Source organism: Sebastes fasciatus, chromosome 4, assembly GCF_043250625.1.
Source record: "Sebastes fasciatus isolate fSebFas1 chromosome 4, fSebFas1.pri, whole genome shotgun sequence".
NCBI lineage: Eukaryota > Metazoa > Chordata > Actinopteri > Perciformes > Sebastidae > Sebastes > Sebastes fasciatus.
Window position 1 is genome coordinate 30,687,388 of NC_133798.1, and position 18,800 is coordinate 30,706,187.

Here is an 18,800-nt window from a genome sequence, read left to right on the forward strand (position 1 = left end):
GCGTCCCAGCACCCAAGGCTGCATGTGTCCCAGCACCCAAGGCTGCATGTGTCTGCACAGATCCCATTCGCACGAAAAGGCACATGAATGCAATGATAATCTGCAAGGCGTTTAGTGTGCAATAAGAACGCCTTTCTTGATTTCTGAGTGTCATTTGCAATGTAAAAGCATCCGTGGAGAAATGCTACAGTAAGAGTTAGTGACAGTATAAAAAGCGAGAAAGTCCACTTATGGTTGGCAGGTGGGGAGGTGGATGGGTCCAACAAACACCAGACTAGTTATGGTATGTTGTTTCCGTATGTATTTTACTTAGTTTACATACTTTTTAAGACCAACCATGACCACGTGATCGTAGTTTAGTTGCGTGGCATACAAATGGCGCGCGAAAAGCGGCGTACAACTGACACGCGAAAAGGCTAAAATGCATCCTCATGACACGCGAAATGTCTGCCTAATAGTGACATTTATATGCTTTCCAGTAAGACCGGGTTGCTCTACATGCAGGGTTCAACATTAATGTTTTTTTTTCACTTGTCCGGTCGGGCAAGTGGGTTGCTAGATTGCCCAGGCAAGCCTTATTGTTGAGCCCTGACATGGATTTGGTACAGATTCTTGCTGGCAGCCATGTCTATCACATGAAAGGAGAGCTACAGTATACGATGTCTTTTTCTGCTACCAGTAATGTGCCAAGAAATGTACCAATGCGCCGGCAAAAGGCGAGGAAGAAGAAGACTGCTTGAAAATGTATTATGTTGTAAGTAATGCATGTTTCAAAATATTTTTTTTTACTAATTTCTACAAGAAAGAAAATGCATTCAACAGGTTTGATAGGTCTAAAAGGACACACAGTGTGTCAGTGAGACAAACTGACTAAAAAGAGACCTGTGTTTGTTTACAAGAAGAAAACTGTGTTGCTTTTAAGAGGTACAAGATTAAAGTAGTTCTTCATTGCTTTAGTGCTGTATGTCCGTAAAGTTGTTGTACTTGTGAAAGACAGATTGTAAAAAAAGTGTAGTTAAAATAAAATCAGCAGAGGCCCAGATGACTTTAAGTCCATAGTATGGGATCACACATTTCCCATAATGCAACGGGTGACTGTCCTTCATTAAATCCTCCCTGCCTGGTACTGTACTGCCGCCTTCACGTCATGTGGGATGAATGGTAGAGATGGGAAAGATTGCCTGTTCACAACTTGCGAGCGTCATCAAGGCAGTTATATGATTACAGAGTTGGTCTAGTGAGGATTAAAAGACTGTGCACACCGACAATATAACGCCACCATATCCATTAAATTTGGGTTTAATTGCATTGAACAACGGTCTTGCCTCATGTGAGGCATCAATTTTTTTTGTTGTCAGGCACTTATATTAGTCACATATCTCGAAGTGACGTTTTACAAGTCATAAACTCGTAATTTACAGTAACTCCAATATGACATGAACAAGGCATAAACGCCCAAACTCCGTATAAAACAGCTCAACAGGAAATCCTCTTAAGGACATTTTGCGCAGCTGACACTCCTATCAAACACCTGCAGCCTCGTTCCTTTTAGAAAGTAAAGTAGATTGTGATGCAATTTCCAATCAGTTGCTCCAAAACAAACATTGTAAAACAACAAAATCCATTTTGCGAGTCGTTAGGCCCCACACTGTCATCCCTCCATCTGATTAACCAAGCAGCGCCTCAGTAAAATGTCAGCAGTAAAAAAACAGGCAGAGCAGCTTCCTAACACAATCACAACCTATTTGAACAGAAGACTTGGAAGAAATAAAACAATAAGCTTTAAAGTGGTCCATTATGGCTGAGACTGCTGCGTCTAGCAGTGATGTCTTCTTCTACTCCTGTTGCTCAAAGACTGATTACATTTATATTTTTAGAATTTAGATTAAAAACCGTCAACCAAAGAGAAATACACTGCAGTTAACAAGCTCTAATTCGTACATAAGAAGCAACCAATAATAGACAGGTCAAAGGTTAGAGGGTCACAGCCAGGGTCTGAAATTAACATTTTTCCTCACCTGCCACTGTGGCAGGTCACTGAACAGATCTACCAGCAACTAATTTTTTTTGTCTGCCACTTCTGAAATCTAAGTAGAACGCTTTAAAATTGTAAACACTGAGTCAGTGGTACTAGACCGTAGAATTATGGAATATATCATGTAACCTTAAACCATGCCTATATTTGGTAACACCTCATTTTAGTCGGTGTCCCATGCGCGCTCGCATGTTCAGACTCAGACTCCAACATAAACTACACGGAAGCATCAAAACCTCAAAGTTCTATCTAGTGAAGCCCATCTTGCAAAACAGTATCTGTCGCGGTCGTAGTACCTCGCGTACTACGACCGTAAGCTTTGGTCTCCAGGGCCGGAGGCTCTGCTGTACTCTGCTCCTCTGCCTGCCTGCTTGCCTTCACTCAGCTCGCTCCACCTCATGTGCATGCGCGCACACTACACACTGCAGAAGAGTTAGTAGCTCTGAGAATATATCTAGTAAATGTACAGTGGACGTTTGTGCAGGAATAAATGCTGCAGCTCCTCCAGACCAACAGAGGTTCTCCGTGTCTTCTCAGCAAGAAACGTTATCGTCTCCGACCGGGTGCCGGTGTGTCCCTCCGGCTGCGGTCGGGAGGCTGAGGCAGGAAAAGCCAACACTAGGATCAGCATTGATTCATGGAGAGACCTTTGTCTGGTCAGCTAACATTACTGCCAAGCAGGTGAAATATAGAGTGATATTGTGCTTTTAGCTGACGTGTGTCGCCTCAGTTTTGAGCGATGCTCGTTCATGTCTATTTAGAACGAGCAAGCGCGATCCTGACGCTGACTTTCGTTGACTTAACGGCCACAGGTGTCGCTGTTAACAAGCATTTCTGAAAGTTACAAATAGTCCCTTTAACAAAATTCAGAAATAAACTCTGTTTAAAAAAAAGCATTGTACAGCTTAATGTAATAGTACCACTGTTTACCTCTATGACCTGAATGTCTGTAAACACAAACTGGTGCTAAGAAGCCACTACACTGTAAACAGTATCAGCTCTGCTGGTGCACCTGTCACACCTGGCACCTGCAGTCTACAGGTGGAGGAACAAACAGCTAAGCTAATGCTAACATTAAAAGTGACTGTTAGCTAGTTAGCATGCTAGCCAACTTAGCAAACACTACCACGAAGGGAGTTTATTATCCTGTTTAGCACCAAAATAATCTTCAAACTAAGTTTATACACTGTTGGAGCAAGCTAGTTAACAAAGGAAACTGTAGCGAGCGAAATAAATCCTGTTTAAGGCGTTTTAATCGAGCGTCAATTGAACTCCATTCAAAAATCATTCAATTTAATATTGTATTGATTCTCTGCAGAGATACACAGAAAAGAGAATATAATGTAGAAGTTTTGATGGATGAATAGACTGTATTGGTGAATTCGGCTTGCATAAAACATATAATATAGCACGTTATGTAAAGATATTTCAACTTTCCATCAGACCTCAAGCGGTGGAAAGTAGCGTGATTTGGGAGGCAAGGAAGACCGAGAAGCAACAAAACAAAACAAAAAAACAATGTATTGAGTGAAGAATGTGTATATGATGAAAGCCGAATTTTATAGTGGACTCTACAGATTTGTAAAATATATAAAACCATACTCTAAGTGGTGTATGTTTGTGCCAATAAGTACGACAACCCAAAACATACGTTTTTTTAGATGGGGTCTTGTTTGAGTGGCGTCAAAGTGTCACTAAACAAGCTTCTACAAACTAATAAACATCATTTCGAAACAATTAAGTTATTAAAAGGAGCATCGTGGTAAAAATGCACATCTTTAGCAGTCATTATGTGGAGGAAAACACTGCTTTACATGCTGGAAATAAGAGAGAAGAACTCACGTTTGCAGGAGTTGTGTTTGTTTTCCCTCGCTTGGTTTCGAACAGACTGCTGTAATGCGCATGCGTGAAGGAAACGTCATTTATAACAACAAGACACACTGACTGTATTGAAAGTAAAATAATAAATCATGAAAATAATAAAAAAAAATATTTCAATATAAAGTAAAATGTTGCTGGACAAAATAATAAAATAAGATACACATAGAATAAAAAAATAAAGTTGTATTAATAATAAATGAAAATAAAGTCTCAAAAATATAGGCCTGTACAAAAATGTTTTATTACTTCAAGTTGTGTTTAAAGGAACTGTTTGTAGGAATCAGAATTGCTTGTTAACAGTGACACCTGTGGCTGTTAAGTCAATGAAAGTCAGCGTCGGGCTCGAGCTTGCTTGCTCTAAATAGACATGAACGAGCATTGCTCAAAACAGTGAGGCGACACACGTCAGCTAAACCCACAATATCACTCTATATTTCAGCTGCTTGGCAGTAATGTTAGCTGACCAGACGAAGGTCTCTCCATGAATCACTGCTGATCCTAGTGTTGGCTTTTCCTGCTTCAGCCTCCCGACCGTGGTGGGAGACAGACACTGGCACCCGGTCAGAGACGATAACGTTTCTCGCTGCGGAGCTCCGTCACTTCACAAGACACGGAAAACCTCTGTTGGTCTGGAGGAGCTGCAGCATTTATTTCTGCATAAAACGTCCACTGTACATTCACTAGATATTCTCAGAGCTACGAAGTCTTCTGCAGTGTGGAGTGTGCGCGCATACACGTGAGGTGGAGCGAGCTGAGTGAAGGCAAGCAGGCAGGCAGAGGAGCAGACTACAGCAGAGACTCCGGCCTGATCATCTGATCATTCCAATACACGATATTTTCACGACAACATGGCCATCTGGATTGAAGCTAAGTGGTGAGTTAGAGTGGTGTTAAAATGGTCGTCAAACACCGCTTTGTTTCATGTACGTATCGTAACAACGGCTTGTAAATCCGCCGTCCTCTGTCTTCCGGTTTCCCTTTTTGAATGATGAATACAGACTACTGCCGCCTGCTGGTGTTGAGAGTTATTTCATCTCATGTAGGCGCAGAACATACGTGGTAATTGGCCGCTGGCTGTCGTCTTTGCGATGTGTTCAAGTGCAACTTTTTGGCCAAGCCAAAGACGTCATTAAGCGACACAACTGGTGGCCTTCGTCGCCTATAGTTCTTTGATGTCGGCTTGTTGTGTCCCCAGCTTTAGAGCCTTACCAGGTGGGGCTAAAAATCTAAATTGCATCCAGTGGCACTAGAGAACAAGTCAGGTGGTCACCAAAATCATTAGGAATCATCCTCTGGTGAGCATAAACATCCAGAGTGAATTTCATATCAATCTGTCAAGTAATTATTGAGACATCTCTCTGTGGAAACATCTGGATCAATCAGAATCATCACGCGCCGGGCAGAAACAACAACTTCCCTCTCATCAAACAGCCGCACTGCTCTGAGCTATCACTGCCGTCATATCCATGTTCCATTATAGATGGAAACCTCAGAAGCTTTTACAACCAGATTACTGACTGTTTAATTAAATTGAATAATGCCAAACACTCGCCGAGCCCGTGATAGAGAGCATCATTCTGCTGCTGTATTAGCAGGAGGCTCATTACTCAGCACTAATGAGTTTCTCCTGCAGAGACACATCACAGGAGCAGGCCCGAGGTTCTGTTCCTGCTTTATGGGTCTAATCAACCGTCCTGCTCTGTGAAGAATATCACCAATAAACTACATACATAAGGCTGTCCTCCAGACGGAAAACAACAACTTCCATATTGTTCTATTTGGCCCTGCTGCTGCCTGGAGGAGGAGGAGGAGGAGGAGTCATTAGCTAGTCTTACTGTTCACTCTGACCTCAGGATCATGTTGCTGCTGCTGCTGTTGCATTCAGGTAGGAAATGTGAATGTGAACCTGTAGATGGAGGACGATCTTATCCCTTTAAGGTCTCAGTCCGCTTTGAAGAATCTATTTGTGTCGTCCGACTGTGTCTGAAGTCAAACCTGTTCCGAATGGAAATCAGGATGAAAAACCTCCTCATGCCTGCATCCAACTGCCCCCCTGATCTCTCTCCAACAACTTTGTGTCTTTGTAGTCTCGACACCCGTAATCGTACACACAGTGGATAACTGAGCATGACTCTCCCATGAAGATAACCCGGAGGTCAGATGTGTCGTTGTCACCAAGCAGCAACACAGACTACACAAAAATATGTCCATAAATCCTGACGCCAAACTCCCAGCAGCCACGGGGGGGGGGGCGGAGGATGAGGATGAGGAGGAGGAGGAGGAGGAGGAGGAGGAGGAGGAAGAGGAGGAGGAGGAGGAGGAGGATTACTCGTCCTGTCCACCCCACAGATGAGATCCATCATCACCAGGAGTGGTGATGTTGCAGACAGAGAGCTGAGGGCGTGTCGACCTGTGATCCAGACAACCTGAGCCCTCTGCTCTGTGCTCACAGCTGTTCATTAAACTGACAGCAGTGTAAAAACTACCATCCAGGTTCATGTCAGCAGGTTTCTATACAAGAAACTGTATTCATCCTGTATTCATCATATATGTGAGATCAAGATGTTAACTTGTGGGACAAAGTCTTCATCATCCAGATGTGATTTATTACTCTATGTTAAAGAAGAGTTTAGAGCAAAGCAGGCGGCTTTGCAAGGCTACTCAGACACAACGCTAGCAAGGCAAGAAAGCTTTATTTATGCCAACAAGTTACACAGAGGCAATACAAAGGGCTTTACATTGGCAAATAAAGGCACTAGAATAAAAGCAATAAAAAACGGAATAAAGCAATTAAGAGAGAAAAAAAATAAATTTTAAAAATAGATAAATGAAATAAAATCCAAATGGATTGAAGGAAATAAAAGTGCAGAGAATCTAAAAAGGCACAGGAGAACAACAGACTTTTTGCTCTAGATTTGAGAGTGGTTGGGATCATCAGGAGTCGGTTCCATCTGCAGCGTTGCAGCTAATTATGGAGGACGGAACCTGCCATTATAAAAAATATATCAATAAATAAATGACTCGATAAATAAATGAATGTAGCAAAAATAAAATTCTAAATAAAAGTAGTAATTAATTAATTGATAAAATGTGACATAAATTGATATTTCTATTTTAATTTGCTTCTTTATTTATTTATCGTTGTATTAATTACCTCACTTATTGACTTTTCTGTTTAAGTTTCCCTTTCATTTATCTATGTATTTATTTTTTAATAATTTGTAATTCATATATTAATTTTTGCAGCCCCCTCATTTGCATAATGAGGCAGAAATGTATAAAGAAATTTAGAAATAAATATGAAAAGAAATGTAGAAAGAAAAAAAGTTTGTGGAAAAAAATAAGGGGTGAAATAAATAAATAAATAAATAAAAGGGAAAATTAAACAGAAGTTTAAATAAATAAGGGAATTAATACAAAGATAAATAAATAAAGATGCAAATTAAGAAAATTATTTTTGTCAAATTTTATCAATGAATTAATGGCTACATATATTTTTAAGAATGTTTTTGCTATATTTAATGACATATTTATTTATTTATTGAGTCATTTAATTATTCAAGGGCTGCACGGTGGTGCAGTGGTTAGCACTGGCGCCTCACAGCTAGAGGGTTGCAGGTTCGAATCAGGCTTGGGACCCTTCTGTGTGGAGTTTGCATGTTCTCCCCGTGTTAGCGTGGGTTTTCTCCGGGTACTCCGGTTTCCTCCCACAGTCCAAAGACATGCAGATTAGGTTAATTGTGGACTCTAAATTGCCCGTAGGTGTGAATGTGAGTGTGAATGGTTGTCTGTCTCTATGTGTCAGCCCTGTGATGGACTGGCGACCTGTCCAGGGTGTACCCCGCCTTCGCCCAATGTCGGCTGGGATCGGCTCCAGCCCCCCCCGCGACCCCTAACGGGATAAGCGGTTGCAGATGAGGATTTAATTATTCATTCATTTATCTTTGGCAGGTTCCATCCTCCATAGCTAAAAGAAGCTTCAGCCTGTTTTGGTTCTAACTCAAGCTTCTCGAGCAGGAGTTGTTTGATGGTCTTTTTGTTGAAAACCAGACAAGAGGTCATTACAGTAGTCCACCCTGCTGGAAATGAAGGCATGAATATCTTGTCTGGACATGATACGTCTAATTCTTGCTATTTGTTTGAGAAGATAAAATGCAAATTTAGTGAATGCCTTCATGTGGCTGCTGAAGCTCAGAGTCTATTAAAACACCAAGACTTTTCCAATTAGCACTAAACACAAAGAGGTGAGGCTGATGGGAATGCCATTAGTTTTGCAGGTATTTGGTTAGAAACCAAGTTATTGGGTAAATAAAGACCTGATGATGGTGGTAGATGACAATGTGTGACATCCTGAGGGGAACATACTGTATAATGTCTGCACAAAATGTCATGGCAATCCATCCATTCAGATAAAAAACAGAAACTGCACAGAAAATGTTTCAGTATGACACTCTGAAATATTTAGATTTTACCATCAAAGCTGATTTCGTTATCTAGTTACATCATATTCCGTCTTAACAGCCAGTAAAGAGCTGATATTTTGTGTTAAAGGCCTGAATTGACATAATAAATTGACATAGTAAATATTTAAAATGTTTTATTCATTCTCTGCACATAACGTGGATAATTTGTTGAAATCTTTTGGCAGGTTATTGATGATTGTGGTTTTGATGCTGTAGACATGAAACTTGTCAGAATGAATATTCCTGTGTTGGTGTTTCTGTCTGATTAGATCTGAGATCTCCTCTGACCTTCATCCTTCATTGTTGTGCCGTTATAACGCTCCTTCACATTATCGTTGATCAAGGAAATGATCCATCCATGATCCATGATGAAGTCTGTCTCTCTCTCTCACACTAATATCTGCCCGCAGCAATTAACTCCATAAAAATGTTATTTGCAATTTTACTGTTAAGTCATGTATTAATTCTGCGATCAATTACCTTCACTGCAGCTTTTCCAGACTCATTTCACTGATGGATGTCAGTCATGACTGAGGACTAAACTCTGAGAAAACTTTAAGTAGAGTTTCTGAACCAGTTTTTTTTTTTCTGGGTTAAAATGGGGAAAAGTTATACCTCAACTGTCACTGGGGACATTTTTAGGCATAGGTGCACTAAGTAGTTGTGGAAGTCACTAAGTACATTTATTCAAGTACCGTAGGCCTACTTAAGAACAATTTTGTACTTTTACTTTACTTGACTGATTCCATTTTTTGCTACTTTATATTTCCATTTCACTACAAGTTGGAGACAAATGTTGCACTTTTCACTGAACTAGGCCTACACTTTGTGACAACATACTTTGCAGATGCAGATTAATAATTAAAGGTCCCATATCATGCTCATTTTCAGGTTCATACTTGTATTTTGGGTTTCTACTAGAACATGTTTACATGCTGTAATGTTCAAAAAACCCTTTATTTTCCTCATACTGTCTGCCTGAATATGCCTGTATTTACCTTCAGTCTGAAACGCTCCGTTTTAACACATTTCCCACAACTTATACTATCAAAATAACGTTTTCACTGTCTGTGACATATTCTACAGATATCTAGACATTGAAACTGTAGTAATGTTGCTGGTATGATGCCAATAAACTGTCAAACAATCATTTTCACTGTCTGTTGTCATGCAGGCAGTGTGGCTGCTCCAACCTGTTAACATGGACGGCGAAATAAAAAAACAACAGATTCCGCAGCCGCCACGCGCTGCTGAAGTTCCCTGTGTGGCCCGGCGCTAATACCTGCTTCATATTTTCTCTAATCTTTTCAGCCCCTCCTTTACTTTTTAACATTTTCTTGTCCATCCTTCTTGTTAGCCATGTCACATCGATAAAATTCTGATAGTGAAACGAGTTACAGCCGCAGCAGTAGCGACGGAGTACGCTACAGCACAGCCTACGGCGTAAGCACAAGTTACCTAACTTGGCTGTGATTGGCCGGTGATCCCAGTCCCTGGAACACACCCACGCAGCACCCCGAATGACAGGAACACAGAGGGCCGGTGAGAGACAGACGAGATGTCATTTTTGATGGTCCAACAGGATTTGTCCTGGTATGCCAGATGGCCTGTAAGCTTGATTTTATAACTCGGTTTGGATGAGGGAAGGTGCCAAAGATTTAAAAGTGTATCACGCATCTAATGTGTGCATTTCATCACTGTACTTAGCACCTTTTTCAGGGAGCACATAGTGAGCTATTCTTTGATGATATCAGACAGACTCAGAGCTCAGCAGACCTTCCCGAATCCCGAGGTAATAAAGGTTTACAGCAGAGCGGTGACTGTTGGCGCTCTCAGCTGGTCTCCTGAGGACTCCTGCACGGTGTCGACACCTCGTCCTCAGAGAGTCATTATTCTGAGCGGCGGGCCGGCACAAGGCCTCGGGATGAAACGAGAGGGGTCTTTATGAGCTGCCGCCGGGGCAGAGGTGCAGATATAACGAGACCGAGGAGATGGATCATTATGGAGCCGGTTCAGGAGTGTGTGGAGTGCGAGTGGGTGTGTGACGGCGTGTTTGACAGCAGTGGAGTGTCGTGTCGAGGCCTCCGAACAGACAGAGATGGTTAGTTAAATGTCTTTAAGTCTCCAGAGTGTCGGCAAATTAGACGCTGCAGTCTACAGTTACAACATGCTGTTATACAGAGTTCATGCTGCTGATCTCCACTTCTGTAATCCCTGACTACTATGTAGTTTGTTCACTTTTTCTCTAAGCTAAGTGAACGCATCATTGTCAACTGGTAATGTCAATTAAGTATAAATGTAGACCAACACAAGACACAAAAGGCTTTATACAACTTTTGTTGTGTAAAATCAGTGGAATTCCCCTTTAACAGGCAACTACTTGTTTCTATGGCTTTTGTGCTCCTTTAATAAGCTTTTAAGTAATAAATAACCTACAGTTGATGTCCTGACGTTTAGTCCCCAGTATGGGTCAAGCTGTCACGATTCAGGAATTGCAAAATTGGACCCCAATGCAGATAAACTGAGGAGGAGGCAGCAGGGAGAGTTTAAGTGGGTTTAAATGAAAAGATGATTTACAGCTGGAGTCCAAGGCAGGCCGGTAATTGAAGTTAATCCAACACAAACTAGGAATACTGAACACTGGACAAACAAAGTCCTGTGTTTGTTGAACCCATCCATCTCCCCTCCCACCCACCATAAACAGTCTTCCTCACTTTTTATTCTACGTCCCCAGCTCTGAGCGTAGCACATCCACACAGATGCGTTTACATTGCAGTCAGTACAGACTACATGGCGTGAAATGACACGCCAAAAGCAAGAACGGAGATGTTATTACACACGAAATGACTTACAAATTACGTGTCATTCATTCGCCATTGGGTGAGGCCGGTCTGTTTCTCATATGTGGAAACAGACGGGGGGTTGCTTGGGTAGCTCCATCATCAGCACCATTACAGAAGCTGCAGTATTTGTTTAGTTGTTTAATTAAAGTTGTGCGCGTGACAGGGACGTTCCTCTCCGTCTGACACCACTCTGATGAGATGCGTTGTTTGTCCCAACTCTCTTATTGGGTTTCATGTGAAAGATGAAAGCCGTTCACCTCGTATAGGATCTCAATTATCATACTTCAACAGTGGAGCTTTGCTAAGAGAGAAAAATGGCTCATTATTGGAATTGTTCTGGTGTAAACATTTGATTAAAGACACTCTGCGTTCTGCTCTGCTGCCCACTAACTTACATTTATAAAGTGGTTGAATCTAATGAATCCCGGAGGACAGCTTCGCACCCGTTAGATTTAAATAATCTCAGAAGCTCGTTTGTCAATCACAACTTTAAATAACTTGAGGAGACGTTTCTGGAATTCAACAATTCTTCATTGTGAAATATTTTGCAATTACAGCAGTGCTGCTGCACACAAATCTGTTGTTTGGCGTTTTGCATAATGACTACAAATGTGTTGAATCCAGAGAGAGACCTGCTCTTCTCCTCCTGTTAGATCACAGAGTTTGAAGATGGAGCTTTGTTCGTCTAAGAACGTCAGCCAGGTTTCTACACGATTGAGGTGCAACACAAACTGACCTTTCTGCACAGCGTCACTTTAAAACATTATGCCACAAACTGGGCCGCGTGGTCATGACAAAAGAGGGAGAAGCACACAAGCCAATTAACAAATGATGTATTAATCTAATGATTAACCCTCTGCCACGCCATGCTGTATTATGAATTGATCTTGTAGCTGTCCAACAAGTCCTCTAAATTAAACAAACTTCAGTACGACACATACCTTTTTTCTGATCTAACGCTATGATTAAGGCTTAGTTATGGGTTTAGGCACAACAACTTTGTTAGGATTAGGGAAACATTGTGGTTTGGGATGAAATGATTACTTCATTAAGGTTGGGGGACCTTCGTCGTCACAACATGATCTCATGGGAAGATGTATAAATAGCACGCCACTTGTCATTGACATTCCACGTGTCATGATAATGCATTTTAAGCTTTTCGTTTGTCATTTCATGCCAGGGGGTTAACGTGAAACGGATGCGGTTATGTTTAGGCAACAAAACCACTTAGGTTAGGTTAGGTTAGGTTTAGGAAAACCCAGCTCGTTCTCATTCCCAGAGCGTCAAATAACTGTAAAATGAGAAAGTTTGTGACCCGGCAGCCATGTTGATTTTGTTGGAAACGCCAAGCACCGCCCACCAGCTGGAGCACAGCCAATAGGAACGCTCTCTCTCTGAAATGACCTGTGATTGGCCAAAGTCTCTCGTCACGGGCTAGATTTTTTAAAGCGTGAGAACAGAGCCATGAGGAGGTGCAGAAGTCTCGTTTTCTCTCAGAACACTCGAATTACAATATGCTGAAAGGTTATTATGGAATTTTTGCCCAATGATGCCTACTGAAGCTTTAAGCATGTGTTTACTGTGACTGAAAAGAGGGGTCTGACAAAGCGTCAGTACCGTATATGACGAGTTGGGATGAGGACATGTTGGAAAACCATCACGGTTGGCCTTAAAATAAGTACATAAACTAAGTAAAAATACGTACACAATGTAACATAAGTACGGAAATCACATCACAAACGTCACTAACATCACTTCAAAACAAGTCAACAACACTTTTAGTTTCACACAGTCCTACAGGACACCGGCCTCCTGGGTGAAAGTCCTGGGTTTGTTCCTGCTAGAGGACTTTGTCACCAAACAAATGTTGTTTTGAAGCACAGAAACAACAGAAGTTGTAGTGTTTTCTCGATCTCTTGTGGCTCTATGACGTCAGTCTACTTCCTCCCCTGTTCCTGACGGACAAGAGTCGTAATTGCTACGGCCTTTGTCACCTGAACGCAAACATGTTGTTTTTGGACATTTCCTGAAAGGACTGACGATGTTGTTTTTCGTAGAAGGAAGTCTGACTCAGTCTTATAGAAAAGCTCTGTGTCGCAAACAAAGAAAATGTTGCCCCAGTCACAGTGCAGAAACAGCTCTGGTCTAGTTGGTGAAACAATGTTTTATAGATTTAGATATATTTATATTTATTATATTTATAAAAACTGTCATTTAATATCTATAAGTTACTGTCTGTTTTTACTGTATATATTAAATTATACTGAATAACGTAACATTTTTTCGATTTGAAATGTTAAACGGCATATTTAGTTAAAATTGGTAGCATGCTAGCTGTGTAACAAGGTGCACATAATGGTTCATATGTCTTTTAACAAAATAGTTCACAAAACTGCTATAAAATGCCATCAAACTACTTTGAAAAACATGTATAAATACCAACCTGGTCTCATTGGAAGTCGTATAAATACCACGACATTACACAGACTTTCTGCATCTCATGAGTATACATTTTAGCGTTTAAACGTGTCATTTGTACGCCACGCAAACGTCCACAGTTACAAGAAAACCACATAGTTAGGGTAAGGGAAAATATCATCGTTGGGCTTAAAATAAGTATTTAAACTAAGTAAAACACGAACGGAAACAACTACGGAAAACACGTCACAAAAGTCAATAAAAAAACATGTGACAATCGTCAAGTGACAAACGTAACTTACAAAACAAAACACTGGTCAACAGCGGTCTCGAGCAGCAGTCTCCTGGTTAAAAGTCCAGTGTTTGTTGGACCCATTCACCTCCTCACACGCCAACCATAAGTGGGCTTTCTTGCTTTTAATACTACGTCACTAACTCTTACCGTAGCATTTATACGCAGATGCGTTTACATTGCAGTCAGTACAGGATACATGGCGTACAAACGACAAGCGGAAATTAATCAAAGGCGTACTTATTGCACGCTAAACGCCTTGCGCATTATCGTAGCATTTATAAACGTTTTCGTGCGAACGAGCTGATAAACAGAGCTGTATTACATTCATCAATCAGTTTATTAATTCATTGATTCAAACAGTGCATACGGTCTGTCTGTAATCTACCGCAAAAGTTAATTTTTTTTAAGTGTACTATCACAGAGGTTCCTATAGGAATGAATGAACTTCTTGTTGACTTGTACGTGTACACAGAGCTATGTGGAAATAAGGCGTTAACCTCAGATTAGTTTTCACAAACACAGTCGAACCTGACGTACCACGTCCAGAATTTAATCCCTCCAGATAATTCAGTTTCCAAAAACCTTGAAACTTCAACCTCCATTGATTTTCTTGTTTTCACCTCAGTGAAGGTTTCCAGGCTCCCGGGTGGGTTCAGAAAACTCTGTCAAGCTTCTGTTGGCTCTTTTACCTCCTTTATTAAACCACACTCCAGTTAAATATTAGTTTGTTGTAAAAAATAAAGAGATTTCCCTGAGCCCGTGGAGAGTTATGAGAGTCTGAACTCAGCAGTACTGCAGAGAGAACTCCTCTAAAACCTGCAGGTAATCTTCAGGAGCACCATATCAGCACCGTACAGAATGTTTGTTTTGATGCCTTTTACATGCTTGATTGCTCTTTTACTCTCTGCTCTTGAGTCCACAGTAAACTCATATGCTCTGCCTCTGCAGTGACCCGGCCTCGTCTGCATTAATATTTCACGTCGCCTAAAAACTTTAAATGGGGAGCGAGGCGTGCCGGTCTTTAATTCCAAGTTGAATAATTGATGCTGTTGGAATCTGATGCAGCGCCGAGCTTCAGTAGCGTCTCCACTGGAGGAAATTTACATCCGCTTACCCACTGATCTACATTTCCCATCAGGCCTAGAGAGCGCCTGCCAAATCCTTCACTAAACAGAGAGGGAGACTCGAACGGAGTTAATTCATTGTTCAAGTGCTGCACTTCTGTGTCTGACTGTTGTTAATAGTTTTTTCAGCAGTGACTGTTGTTGCCTTTAACGCAGACAGATTTCAGTAATCTGCAGCTGGACAGAGCCAGGCTAGCTGTTTCCCTCTGCTTTCAGTCTTTATGCTAAGCTAGGCTAACCACATCCTGACTCCAGCTCTGTACTTTTAGAGAAACTCCATCAATTTTATGCATCAAAGAAACAAGACTTTCAACCATAAGACCACTGTTTGTGTCCCGTGTGAAACTAAAAGTAACGTTGACTTATTTTGTCACGTCAGTCGCTAATCACACGAGTCGTCGGTATCATCAGCCCCGTGAGTCGTTAATATCGTCAGTCCCATGAGCCACGTGAGTCATTAGTTTTGACAATTAAGGAAGAAGTATGCGTGGAATGACAAATACGATATCTCTGGTTCTGCTGCATCGATTTGTGGTGTTACATTTCTTTGCACGTAGGTGCTTCTGACTGTCATCATCATCAATCTTCATCAGTATCAGATATCCTTGATTTTGACTCATTGACTATGTTTACATGCACACTAATATTCCACTATTATTCTGAATATGTTAATATTGTGAATTTCATACGGGCCATGTAAACAGTATATTCTGTTTGGATATTCTGAATTCTGGCACATTTTCCGATTAAGTCATGTGGGAAATGATGATATTATTCAGGTTTTAGGAGCTTTCTTTTGACATGTATACAGCTCATTCAGAATATGCATCTCAACTGGGGTTTTCACAGCAGTTTGTGTCACACAGCCTCTATATGTTTGCTCTTGGAGAATAAAAGTGACTCAGCTTCCTGCACTCTCATGTTTTCTGTCTGTAAAATGACTGGTGAAGCTCCAGAGGTGTTTTTTAACATATTGACGGGAAGTTGCTGTTTTTCCTCCAACGGGGCAGAAAATGTGAAACGCTTGAGGGAGTTTCAACAGGCTCTGAACCCGAGACACAAACTCCTAAAGTGCTTTCATCACTCCGGGGACAAACGGGAAATCACAGCTTTCTGCAGCGAATCCTGTCGCCTGAGACTGAAAATGGCTTTCTGCTGCGACACACCTGTGAGAGCAGCAATAAAAGGAATGATGATGGTGCACCTACTTTACTACTAATGACAGTCCTGATTTATAACCACAGGATGAAAAAGAGGCTCTGTGTATGAAGTTATTGATTGCTGGATTCTGAATGCATTCGCCAATCCTCCAAAGTTGCAGCCTGTTTCCTCAACAGTAAACATCCCACATCCAACCAACACATGGAGCCATATTCAATGGTACAAAGTACATTTTCTTTAGGCACTTGTAGCTTACTTTACTGAGCATTTACATTTTACTTTACCCTCCATTACATTTCAATTGCCAGCCTCATCCTCGATCGTCTCAAACAAGCACAGATTTCATTGGTCAAACACTCATTTCTGACAGAAATCTAACTGTTTCAGACCAAGTTACATCTTTGGTTTGCAAGAAGTTTGATATGTTTGATACAAATTTGACTGCCTGGGTTTTTCTGTTATTATATTGAAGTATAACTATACGGAGACTTCCAGCAGCTGGTAATTATTCCAGCAGCCTGCTGGAATGTTGTTTCCCGGTGGAAGGGAGCAGTCTATGCTCGCCACACAGTGCAGTTTGAATTCATGTTTGAGTTGCGCTCGCTGCCGGGTTCAATGCACATCACAGCGTTAAGCGCCCAAATTTGGGCTTTGCTCGACGTAGTGAAAAGCCGTCGTGGCGTGGCACACTACGCCACTGGAAATAACATGTTTCAGAGCGCAGCGGTGCCGTTGTCACGTTGTGTATGAAAGGAGCCTCAGTGAGTGAGAGACGGAGAAAGAAATGGAGAGTACTAAGAGAAAGAAATACTCAAGCAGAAGCAAAAAATTATGAATATTAGTAAAATTAAAAGTTTAACATTAAAATGCTGCTGCAGAGTACTTGTTATTTTGCTATTTTCATTCTTTAAAAGTCACCAGAATAAGTCTCTGAAACTCAAATTTTGGATTTGTAATCCTTCCTATTTTTAAGGTCTCAAGGTTGGCAAGTACGCCAGCAGGCCTCACTTATTCTCAACAGCTCCCAGAGACAGAGCAACATCATGGCCATGAGTGTAAATCGGGTTCATCTCCTCAGTCTGTCAGTCCGTTTTACTGTCACCAGTCTGACAAGAAGCACACAACAACAACAACAACAACAACAACAACAATAACAAGCAACTGAGACGGCAGTGGAAGAAGTACAGCTGAAAGACTTGACCTAAAGCAAAACGCACTTAGTAAAATCCTCTTGTTCTCCGTCTCACAGTTGACTGGAACAGTTGGTGCCTCGAGTACCAAAACAGGGTGAAGCTGCTTTACGAGGCTGCACAACCGACTACTGGATGAACTTCAATGTGTCCCTTTTTTTAGCCACTTTCAAAATCTGAATTACAAACTCTGCTGTTCTCCTGCACCTTTGATTGAACCTAGAACATTTGCTCCAACGTTTTTGGAGAGGAGCTCTCCTAAGAGACCGGTCTTGTAGACAGGAGGCTTTTATTTCCTTGTAGACGGATGGTTTGTTTAAATATCACAACACAAATGTCCATTATAAAATGAACGTGAACCTTTGTTTATCTGCCTTTTTGGAGTGGAAAAGCTCCACAATCTCCCGCACGGGCGTAGCTCGCTCGCCAGCCGGCCAGTTACGCTTACAGACCTGTTCAATTGTCCTTTTATGGTAAAAGCGGTAGAGCGGTAAATTGACTATTTGCTACTATATCAAAATACTTCTGATCATTCATTGTTGTTAATATCATACATTTAATGTTATTCCTTTATATATATATGCTGAATTAATTTAATAAGTATGATTTTTTTACTGTCTAAAAACATGCTCTACCAAACGGTTGAATTGTCAATAAGTGGTTAAAATAGTGATGCTAAGATAATAAATCTACAATTTTTATGACATAAAAAAAACCTTATGAACATTCACTGTTGTTAATATAATTTATTTAATGTAATTACATCATATATTTTATGAAAAGATTATATCAGTATGATTTTTCACCATTTCTGAGATGTTTTCCAAGTAACGTCTGGAGTAAATACATGGAAATACTACTACTACTGGCAATACTCCTAATCTCATGGTGACAAATTGACATATGTTGGTATACTAACCTATTACGAGCATGACAGTGCATGGTTTATATTTTACTTTTACCATGAAGAGACATCTAAACCGTTTGGTAGAGGCCTATTTAAAAAAAACAACTGTCGGGTCTGTTTAAAAAATCAAACATTGATTGTTGTTATTATTTCCTTAGGAAGAAATTTTCCATTGCTTTTGTCTCAGTGAGAACTTTAAAGGGTTATTTTTGCTTATATTGTATTTTTAAATGTTTGAAAGCTGCTATACAAATAAAGCTTTGTTGCAACGCTGATCTCATGATTTCTGCAAATATACTGTATATTCACACGGCCATGCAGTATATACTCGAGTTGTGTACTCATGTATATGGAATGGGATGCAGTGGGTATTATAATGCATAATGTGTCCAGCTTTTTAATGCTTCCTCTGAACTGGACTGAAGGACACAACTAGAGGACTTAATTTAAACCTCCGAACAGAAACATGAACAGCCACACAGA

At 40.8% G+C, this 18,800-nt stretch overlaps 1 protein-coding gene across 1 annotated transcript in view; it reads right to left on the minus strand.

The window, feature by feature from the left end:
• pot1 (protection of telomeres 1 homolog) overlaps window positions 1-3,936 on the minus strand; it is a 64,531-nt gene extending 60,595 nt beyond the window's left edge. Inside the window, exon 1 of the mRNA XM_074633561.1 lies at window positions 3,878-3,936. The gene's annotated coding sequence lies outside the window, so the exon portion shown is untranslated. The remainder of the gene's footprint in view (window positions 1-3,877) is intronic.
• Between the last annotated feature and the right edge of the window lie 14,864 nt (window positions 3,937-18,800).